This window comes from Lithobates pipiens, unplaced genomic scaffold (assembly GCF_037356315.1).
Source record: "Lithobates pipiens isolate NorthernLeopardFrog02 unplaced genomic scaffold, aLitPip1_a1.2 Scaffold_1, whole genome shotgun sequence".
In the NCBI taxonomy this organism is placed as follows: Eukaryota; Metazoa; Chordata; class Amphibia; order Anura; family Ranidae; genus Lithobates; species Lithobates pipiens.
In genome coordinates this window covers 252,832,404-252,844,142 of record NW_027507685.1, presented here as the reverse complement: position 1 = coordinate 252,844,142, position 11,739 = coordinate 252,832,404, and the positions used below count along the sequence as shown (strand labels likewise).

The window sequence follows — 11,739 nt, the reverse complement described above, 5'->3', positions numbered from 1 at the left end:
AGGTTTAATGTTGATAAATGTAAAGTTATGCACTTGGGGCTAAGAATATGCATCATACATACTAGGGGGAGTACAACTGGGGGGATCCATAGTGGAGAAGGATCTGGGGGTTTTGATAGATCATAAGCTCAATAATAGCATGCAATGCCAAGCTGCGGTTTCCAAAGCGAGCAAAGTCCTTTATTGTATTAAGAGAGGTATGGACTCCAGAGAGAGAGATATCATTTTGCCCCCCTGTACAAATCATTTGTAAGGCCTCATCTGGAATATGCAGTTCCGTTTTTAACACCACGAACTGGAAGGAGGTTTGGGACTTTAAATGAAGCGATTGGATAGTGGAGGTGAGTTATAAATACATAATATTCAATTGATGACATACATCATAAAAAATATTTACCGTATATACTCGAGTATAAGCCGAGATTTTCAGCCTCTTTTTTGAGGCTGAAAGTGCCCCCCTCGGCTTATACTCGAGTCATCGCCGTCTGACTGCTCGATCAGCGTATCGAGCAGACAGACGGCGGACATACTACAATTCGAAAGCCGCGCCTCCGCCTGTGATAGGCGGAACACTGAATTTCCCAGCAGCCTGTGTTCCGCCTATCACGGACATCGTCTCATCCTCGTCCGTAGTACGAGGATGAGACGATGTCCGTGATAGGCGGAACACAGGCTGCTGGGAAATTCAGTGTTCCGCCTATCACAGGCGAAGGCGGAGGCGCGGCTTTCGAATTGTAGTATGTCCGCCGAGGCGCCGACGAAGAGCGGCGATCCTGGCAAGGCACGGGACGGAGGCAAGGCAAGGCACGGCACGGGACGGGACGGAGGCAAGGCACGGCACGGGACGGAGGCAAGGCACGGCACGGGACGGAGGCAAGGAGGCAAGGCACGGGACGGAGGCTCGGGACACAGGTAGGCTGGACACACACACACACACACACACACACACACACACGGACACACACACACAGGGATGGATGGATGGAGACACACACAGGGATGGATGGATGGATGGAGACACACACACACAGGGATGGATGGATGGATGGAGACACACACACACAGGGATGGATGGATGGATGGAGACACACACACACAGGGATGGATGGATGGATGGACACACACAGGGATGGATGGATGGATGGACACACACACACACACAGGGATGGATGGATGGATGGACACACACACACACACAGGGATGGACGGACACACAGGGATGGACGGACACACAGGGACGGACACACACACAGGGATGGACAGGCATGTCTCACCCTCGGCTTATACACGAGTCAATAAGTTTGCCAGTTTTTTTGGGGGTAAATTGGGGGCCTCGGCTTATATTCGGGTCGGCCTATACGGTATTGATTTAATATGTAGTACAGAGCACATGTAAAAGCATAAACATGATGAACAGATTAGTACAAACATAGTACCATAAGATCAGGGTAATAGACAATATTTAAATGGGTAGATACCTTGGTAGATGAATACCATGGCAACCCGCCCAAAACTGGCACATGTACCCACATGGTGCATATATATGTATATCTATAAAAAAAAAAATGTATTTAAACAAATCTTTCCCAAATGTTGTACAATATGGAAACAGGTTGCTGAATAGAGATCAGTATCAGGCCATATGGAATATTTAACTGTAGCATCAAGTGTAGCTCGACGCGTTTCGTGGATTTTTCCACTCGTCAGGAGCAGATGCATCGATAGTTCCTATGGAATATATATAGTAAAGATATAATATGTCATTATTTGAAAACATATAAAATATCTATAGACGGCTCACCAAACGCACTCACCAACCCAAACAGCAACCGCAATGCATGGTGACTGGCCAAGGGCAAGCCGCGGATATATATCCCACCGCGGGAGCTGAGGCAGCATAATATAAAATTGCAACATCCAGTAGTCACAAAGTAGATGGAATGTGACCGGGAGAACTTCCTGTAATGAGAAGTGATGGTGTGTAATAAATGAAACCGAAATGTCTGAAAACAACACGTATTAGTTTAAGTGTGTGTGTGAACATGTGATTGGAAAAATGTGTGTGAGTGAGTGATTGACTCAAATAGTGAGCCCAATATAAACTAACCGAAAAATATATATATTTGTAATAAAGTATAATGTGCAAAGTAAAAAGTGTCCAAAAGAATATAAAAGTAAGGGCATGTGTGATGTGGTGGATGTGTGCAAAAACATGAATGTAAGTAAATGTGAAAATGCAAAAAATAAAATAAAAAAATGAAGCTGAACAGCAAAACTGCAAAAATACAAAGAAGAAAAATCATACCATGGTGTCGCAACAGAGCGCTACCAACGAATGGATGTGCATTCACCCCCAGAGGGAGACTGGCCATATGAACAGCCAGCTCCAAATGGGGGGATGTTGAAATATGCTGCCAACGCCACACAGTGAGCCAATGAAGAAGGTGGGGCCACACCTGAGCTGAGTGAACACACTAATTTAAGTGTGTGTGTGAGCATGTGATTGGAAAGATGTGTGTGAGTGATTGAAACGAATAGTGAGCCCAATATAAACTAACCGAAAAATGTATATATTTGTAATAAAGTATGATGTGCATACTTAATAAAATAAATGAAATAAAATGAAATAAAATAAAATAAAAAATAAAATAGTGAGGCTGAACAACAAAACTGCAAAAAAAAAAAAAACCATACCATGGTGTCACAACAGAGCGCTACCAACGAATGGATGTGCATTCACCCCCAGAGGGAGACTGGCCATGTGAACAGCCAGCTCCAAATGGGGGATGTTAGAATATGCCGCCAACGCCACACAGTGAGCCAATGGAGAAGGTGGGGCCGCACCCGAGCTGAGTGAACACTCAGCCGCAGGCGCGGAAACACCGCCATGGGGACACAGAATGTGAAAACTGGGAGCCGGCATCATGACGTCATCACAGGCGTCAGATACTCGGCAAACCCGCCGCCACGCTGACAGCGTGATGGGCGTGGCGCCGATGCAAAGAGAGATGCCCGCCCAACACTCCCAGACACCTAAAGTGCGGGGGGAGGAGAGGGATGGCACAATGATTGCATCGCAGCTCCCGCGTTTTTAACACCAGTTCTAAAAAAGGATATAAGGGAACTGGAGAAAGTGCAGAGAAGGGCAACCAAACTGATAAGAGGCATGGAGGAGCTCTGCTATGAGGAAAGATTCGAGGAACTGAATTTATTCACTCTTGAGAAGAGGAGATTAAGGGGGGATATGATCAACATGTACAAATATATAAGGGGTCCATATAGTGAACTTGGTGTTGAGTTATTTACTTTACGGTCAACACAGAGGACACGGGGGCACTCTTTACATCTAGAGGAAAAGTGATTTCATCTCCAAATACGGAAAGGTTTCTTCACAGTAAGAGCTGTGAAAATGTAGAACAGACTCCTTGCAGAGGTGGTTCTGGCCAGCTCAGTAGATTGCTTTAAGAAAGGCTTGGATTATTTCCTAAATGTACATAACTGGGTACTGACATTTACAGGTAAAGTTGATCCGGGGAAAATCCGATTACCATTCTAGGATCAGGAAGAAATTTTTTTCCCTGCTGTAGCAAATTGGATCCTTCTTTTCTGGGGGGGGGGGGGGGGGGGATTTTCGCCTTCTTCTAGATCAACTGTGGGCAGTGGCGGAACTACCGCCATAGCGACACACGCGGGCGCTATGGGGCCCGCAGCTGAGAGGGGCCCAGTAAGGATGAGGAATGCAGACATCTCACTTGTGAATGCAGGGCGATCTCCTGCTAGGTGGCTGCCTACAGACGCACTGCTGCCTAGACTAGCTGGGAGGATGCAGGCTGACCTTGATGAAACATCATGTGAGTGTGGCATGTCAGTCTGCGGGGCCCGGCGGCGGCCACGGCTCTGCCGCATAGTGATGCCTCTGTGTGTTCTGACTCTGCATTGCCGCTGACCGTGCAGTGTGCTGTCCGACCAGTGCTGTCTGTGTCTGCCAATTGAATTGGAAGTGACACCGTCATCCGCCAGACTCCACCAATGCCCATCACGATTACAATTAGGCTGCTTCCTGTGTGCCCAGTGACAGGTGCCGTGACAGCCAATGAGTGAATGAGGTGCTGAGCACAGGCGCGGTGAATTGTCTGCCTTATCGTGATGTCCTTCCCTCCTCCAGTCCCACCCACAATGGTGCAGAGGAGCCCGCGCAGTACTTTGGCTGGCTGTCCCACACGGTCTGCAGCTTGGAATGGAGGCTCAGGCTAGAGCTGAGAAGAAGAGAAGGTACAGACAGTCTGATGTGTAACAGTGTCAGTGTGGCCTGTAATTGGCACAGTCTCATTTGTGTAACAGTGTGTCAGTCAGATAGTGTGTCCTGCAATAATTGCTGCCTGGCTCAAGCTGTAGACAGACAGTTTTAGGCTGGGTTCACACTGCAGCGATTTATGAGATCGGATGTGATTCGCACCGCACTGCAGTGCAAATCACATCCGATCTCTGTGCGATGCGAGTTCAGCCATACAGATAGTATGGCTGAATTTGCATCGCACCCGCCACAAACTCGCACGGGACCCTTTTTTTGGTCCGCAGGAGAATCGGATCGCATGGGTGTTCACACCATGTGATCCGATTCCTGTCCAAGTTTGCAGATCGCACTGCGATATGCGAACTGATCTGGGGGTGTCATTAACATTTCACTGACACTCCCAGCAGTCCGCATAGGACAGTGTGAACTGCCGCCGGGAGGCATGCGATGCGGGAACCCACAGCGGATTCGCAGCATTCCCGCATCGCTGCAATGTGAACCCAGCCTTAGGCTGGGTTCACACTGGAGCGATGCGGGAACGCCGCGAATGCGCGGCTTTTTCCCGCATCGCATGCCTCCCGCCGGCAGTTCACACTGTCCTATGCGGACTGCTGGGAGTGTCAGTGAAATGTTAATGACACCCCCAGATCAGTTCGCATATCGCAGTGCGATCTGCAAACTTGGACAGGAATCGGATCGCATGGTGTGAACACCCATGCGATCCGATTCTCCTGCGGACCAAAAAAAGGGTCCTGTGCGAGTTTGTGGCGGGTGCGATGCAAATTCAGCCATACTATCTGTATGGCTGAACTCGCATCGCACAGAGATCGGATGTGATTTGCAGTGCGGTGCGACTCACATCCGGTTCTCGCTGCCGCAGCGGTGTGAACCCAGCCTGATACACAGTCTGTAGCTGATGCAATCATATTCAGACTTCACAGTGTACAGTATAATGGCATCATATACGTATTTATTATAGTATGGGCAAACAAATATTGGCTACTGTATTGTGGGAAACACTGGCAAAACCCAAGGCATACTGATAGCAGGTACACATAGATAACATCCACCCTCCAGCCCTCCAAAATGTGTTTGCTGTATACACTCTACACACTAAGCACTTGCCTGGGTACTGTGTCACATGAGTGTAATAATCTGTTGTTCAGTGGCATTAGTTCATTTTTTGTGGGGGGGGGGGGGGGGGGGCGGCCCATACAACCTTTTGCTATGGGGCCCTGTGATTTCTAGTTACGCCCCTGACTGTGGGTATAAGATTGGATATATGGGATTGCATGATATTTTTTTATTTTATTTATTTATTTATTTATTTATTATAATAATTTTTTTATTATTGAACTAGATGTTCATGTAAATCACACACAGAGTGGTGCAGGTTTTGCTCAAGAATATCCCTGTATTTAGCACCATCCATCTTTCCCTCAACTCTGACCAGTTTCCCAGTCCCGACGGCTAAAAAGCATCCCCACAGCATGATGCTGCCGCCACCATGTTTCACAGTGGGGATGGTGTTCTTTGGGTGATGTGATGTGTTGGGTTTTCGCCAGACATAGCGTTTTCTTTGATGGCCAAAAAGTTAAATTTTAGTCTTATCAGGCCAGATCACCTTCCTCCATACATTTTGGGAGTCTCCCACATGCCTTTTCACAAACTCAAAACGTGCCATTTTGTTTTTTGCTGAAAGTAATGGCTTTCTTCTGGCCACTCTGCCATAAAGCTCAACTCTGTGGAGCATATGGCTTATTGTTGTCCTATGTACAGATACTCCAGTCTCTGCTGTGGAACTCTGCAGCTCCTCCAGGGTTACCTTAGGTCTCTGTGATGCCCCTCTCTGATTAATGCCCCCCTTGCCCGGTCCGTGAGTTTTGGTGTGCGGCCATCTCTTGGCAGGTTTGCTGTTGTGCCATGTTCTTTCCATTTGGTGATGATAGATTTGATAGTGCTCCTAGGGATCATTAAAGATTTTTTTTTTTTATAACCTAACCCTGACTTGTATTTCTCAACAACATTGTCCCTTACTTGTTTGGAGAGTTCCTTGGTCTTCATGGCAGTGTTTGGTTAGTGGTGCCTCTTGCTTAGGTGTTGCAGCCTCTGGGGCCTTTCACAAAGGTGTGTATATGTAATGACAGATCATGTGACACTTAGATTGCACACAGGTGGACATCATTTCACTAATTATGTGACTTCGGAAGTTAATTGGTGTCACCAGAGCTTTTTATGGACTTCATAACAAAGGGGCTGAATACATACGCACCTGCCAATTATGATTTTTTTTTTCTGAAAAATAGTTTTATGTATATATTTTTCTAATTTTACTTCACAAACTTAGCCCTTGTACACACGGTCAGAGATTCCGACTGAATGTGTCCTATCGGACCGTTTTGTCGGATATTCCGACTGTGTGTGGTCTGCATCAGACTTTTTCCGTCGCAATATCTGACGGACCAAGTTTTCCAACTTGCCGGTAAAATTTTCCGACAAAATACTCCGATCGGACATACTCCGATCATGTGTAGCCTACTCCGAGGGACAAAGTGCCACGCATGCTCAGATCTAATTCCTAGACCAAATCTATTGGCTACTAGCCTGAACGTAGTCCCATCGTAACTAAATAACGTCATCATGTTATGTACAATCGGATTTTCCGACAACTTAGTCCGACCGTGTGTTTGCAACATCACTTCCGGACCTCTTCCGGAAATTAATCCGTCGGAATTACTCTGACGGATTTGGTTGTCGGAATCTCCGTCCGTGTGTACAAGGGCTTAGCCCCTGTACACACGGTCGGAGATTTCGACAACCAAATCCGTCGGATCTTGTCCGAAACTGTTGCATACACACGGTCGGACTAAGTTGTCGAAAAATCTGATCATTCAGAACGTGATGACGTAATTTTGTTACGACGGGACTACGTTCAGGCTAGTAGCCAATAGCTTTGATGTAGGAATTTGATCTGAGCATGTGTGGCACTTGGTCCGATCAAAATTCTCTACACATGATCGGAGTATGTCCGATCTAACCAGTTGGTCGGAAAATATTTCCAACAAGTTGAAAAATTGGGTCCGACGGATATTCCGACGGAATCAGTCCGATGCAGACCACACACAGTCAGATTATCCGACAACACGGTCCGATAGGACACATTCCGACGGATTCTCTGACCGTGTGTACAAGGGCTTAGACTATTGTGTTCTGATCCATCACATATAATTCAGATTAAAAAAATCATTGAACTTAAGGATGGAATGTAACAAAATGGGTAAAAAGCCGGGGTGGGGGGGGGTGAATACTTTTGCAAGGCACTGTATATGGAACACCTATAGCAGTGATTCTCAAACTGTGTGCCGTGTGAGATTTGCAGGTGTGCCGTGGGAGTTTTGAAAAATATTTAAAACTGCTAGTGTCTTGAAACCTTGAACATATCAAAAAATTTCATGGTAAATCAATGTCGCAGAAGTAAAAAAAAGTAACATATATAAAAACGCAATCTCTGTCAGTCTGTCATTCATCGGTTCCTTTCGTAACGAGAGACTAGTGCGAGATCTCGGGAGAACTTGATCGCTCTAATTATATTATAATAATAGAGGGGTGATCACTTGCGGTCTCACGATACAGTACGTTTATGTTTTTTTTCGCCTGCATTTGTTCTTGTAAATGTGAGTACATTACTTATATTACCCCACAGGTAAGTGGAGAAACGTTGGTATAGGGTTAGACGTGTTCCTCGGTATATATGTAATTTAAAACGTATTATCAGTTATCTTTGGCATTGTAGTATGAAATATTGGTGCAATGTTATTAAAGATTTTACATTTTTCTGCTAGACATTGTGGGTGACGCCTCTTGAGGAAGCAGCCTACAGAAACAGGTCGAGAAACACGTCTAACCCTATACCAATGTTTCTCCACTTACCTGTGGGGGTCTTCTGGAACAATTGTAAACCCTATCATTCTGTATTGAATGTTTGTTCATTGTTGTTTTTTGTTTTTGTGATCTAAAATTTTGTGACTGTCCTTTCGATATGCTTAATAAATGTGAATCAAGTTTTTATCAACTGTGTCTATTATATATGGGTACCGCAATAGTCCCTATCATTCTTCTTGCTAAAGGGTATTCTCTGGAGTTGCCCTTATTTGAGCTATCCCTGTGTTCTCTATCTTTTCATCTATATACATTTTTTACCCACATTTTTATTTTCATTTTTCGCTTTATTAAATTATTGGTGAGGGTTTAGTATAATTAAAAAAAGATATATTTTATATAGATCAATTAATTCATTTGATTTATAGGCCCCTGACCCAATCAATTAAATCCATTCACAAAAAAAACACTACAGAGGGTATCTCCATTTGCCACCTATATTAACCCAAAGGGGGCAATTTATAACCTAATTTTTTTTTTTTTTTAAGTAGAGGGAAGTTATTAACAGGAAACCCATATGTAGCAGTTAAGCACAGGCTGGGGCTCAAACCCTCATAAATATAGAATATAGTTTGGAGTATATTATACTTCAGTAGAGATGGACGAACTTCCAACGGGACGTTTCGCGAACGCGAACCGCGAATGCGGCCGAAAGTTCGCAAACCGCAATGTTTGCGGCGGGCCCCATTGACTTCAATGGCAGACGAACTTTAAAAACCTACAGGTCATATTTACAGCCATAAAATAATTACTAGCTGTGCACACATAGTCCCACCACATGGCCACTGACATAACACATGTATGAAGTGAATCTGGGATCAACAACGACAGGCATTCTTTTTTTATCTGTAAAATTTTGACAATTTAGGACTCAGGAGTGCATGAAGGCAATGGAGGAGAGGAAAGGTCAGGGTAGGCTATGAAGAGGGTGCAGGAGATGATCACCAGCACCGTGATATAGAGCACTGACACCAGCACTGTGATAGAGTGCACTGACACCAGCACCGTGATAGAGTGCACTGACACCAGCACCGTGATAGAGTGCACTGACACCAGCACCGTGATAGAGAGCACTGACACCAGCACCGAGATAGAGAGCACTGACACCAGCACCGTGATAGAGAGCACTGACACCAGCACCGTGATAGATTGCACTGACACCAGCACCGTGATAGAGTGCACTGACACCAGCACCGTGATAGAGTGCACTGACACCAGCACCGTGATAGAGTGCACTGACACCAGCACCGTGATAGAGTGCACTGACACCAGCACCGTGATAGAGTGCACTGACACCAGCACCGAGATAGAGTGCACTGACACCAGCACCGAGATAGAGTGCACTGACACCAGCACCGAGATAGAGAGCACTGACACCAGCACTGTGATAGAGTGCACTGACACCAGCACTGTGATAGAGTGCACTGACACCAGCACTGTGATAGAGTGCACTGACACCAGCACCGTGATAGAGTGCACTGACACCAGCACCGTGATAGAGTGCACTGACACCAGCACCGTGATAGAGTGCACTGACACCAGCACCGTGATAGAGAGCACTGAGCAGAGGGTGCAGAAGAGTAAGGCTGAGTGAGCCACTCAACCAAGTCTGGTGCGTCCTTTGATGTAATCGCACGCACTTTCTGCAATTTGCCACTTTGGCTCAAGCCTGTTGCTCCTGCCCTACCCCTACCACCCCTGCGGAAGGGCCTGCCTCTTCCTCTGCCTGTCATTTTTTAAATGACCCTGTGACAAAAGTCTCTAGTGAAGTGCAGCATGTATGTGGAAGAAGGTACATAACACCCCGCTTCAATCTGTTGTTTTTGGGGGCCACTGGTCTATCACACCAGTTATAATACTTTTTTTTATTGCGTTTGTCACTCTTTGTAGTATCCCTGCAGACCCGCTCAGCAATCACAATGCTGCACAGTGGAAATGCACTATACTATGCTTTATATATGTGCAAGTATTTTATACGTGTATTACACACCTATACTGCACACCAAATAGTACACCTATACCAGCACAGCCCCGCACCAGCGCCCTATATATTGTACACCTATACCAGTCCTTACAAGGACCTTTGTAGACCTAATAGCTAGTGATTTGCAGACTGTACCTCAGTCCCTACACTGATAAAGGACTGCTGCAGAATAGGGCAGCAGTCAGCAGCAGTGCACCACCACCCTATATATTGTACACCTATACCAGTCCTTACAAGGACCTTTGTGGACCTAATAGCTAGTGATTTGCAGACTGTACCTCAGTCCCTACACTGATAAAGGACTGCTGCAGAATGGGGCAGCAGGCAAGTATAATATTATTTCTATATTTGGAAAAAAGTATATTATACGTGTACAACCCTATATACTGTACACCTATACCAGTCCTTTGTGGACCTAATAGTAATAGCTAGTGATCAAACTGACTGTCCCTGCTGCACACAGCATCCTGTCCCTCCCTACACTGACAAAAGACAGGCTGCTGCAATCACCAGGACAGCAGTGCACTGAACCCTATATACTGTACACATATACCAGTCCTTAAAAGGACTTTTGTGGACCTAATAGCTAGCGATTTGTGTCACTACAGTCTCTCCCTGCTCCACACAGCGTCCTCTCCCTATAATGACATAAGACAGAATGTAAAATGGTCACCAGATCACGTCTATTTATAAGGTAGGGGGAATGTCCAATTGTCCATGTGCTGAAATGTCTCAATTGGCTGTCCTGTGCCCCATGATGGATGTGTTATCATGGGTCAAAGTTCTTTTACACTGTAAACACATATGTCCGCCGGGCAAACAGCGGCAATAGTCCGCCGATCGGGCGAATCGCGAACATGCAAAATTCGCAGCGAAACGACCGCCGGGCGAACAGTTCGGCCATCCCTATACTTCAGTGTGGGGCAAATTGGGGACATATATTCCCAGCTTCATTGGGTTTGGCCAAGAAATCATTTGCACCCCCTCTTTTATAGATTAGGTTGTAACCTGCAGATACTATTGATCTATAAGAGCAGCGCCATACCTACCATAACACTCTCTTTGGCCCCCTTCACACAGGAATGGTGCGGGCGTCGGCGGTAAAGCGCTGCCATTTTTAGCGGCACTTTACCATCGTTTTAGCGGCGGTATGCGGCTGCTAAAGGGTTAAAGCCGGCGGTATTGCCGCGCTGCCCCATTGATTTCAATGGGTAGGAGCAGTTTAGGAGCGGTGAATACACCGCTCCTTCCCTGCTCCAAAGATGCGGCTAGCAGGACTTTTTTCACTGTCCTGCCAGCGCACCGCTCCAGTGTGAAAGCCCTCCGGCTTTCACACTGGAGTGAAAGGGGCCGTTTTTTTTTCAGGCACTATTTTTTAGCGCTGTAACGCCTGAAAACCGCCCCAGTGTGAAAGGGGCCTTTCCAAACTCTTGCTTCACCAAAGGTGCAAGTAAAAACGTAAGGGCAGCAGTTCCAAAAAGACACTTTTTCATAAATTTTACATACATAATAAAACCATTTT

At 46.0% G+C, this 11,739-nt stretch overlaps 1 long non-coding RNA gene across 1 annotated transcript in view; it reads right to left on the bottom strand.

Annotated features, from left to right (window-relative positions):
- Window positions 1-1,450: 1,450 nt before the first annotated feature.
- Window positions 1,451-11,739, bottom strand: part of LOC143923804 (uncharacterized) — a 57,203-nt gene continuing 46,914 nt past the window's right edge. Inside the window, exons 2-3 of the long non-coding RNA XR_013261809.1 lie at window positions 1,815-1,959; window positions 1,451-1,728 (exon numbers count right to left, since the gene is read on the bottom strand). This is a non-coding gene — a long non-coding RNA (uncharacterized LOC143923804). The remainder of the gene's footprint in view (window positions 1,729-1,814; window positions 1,960-11,739) is intronic.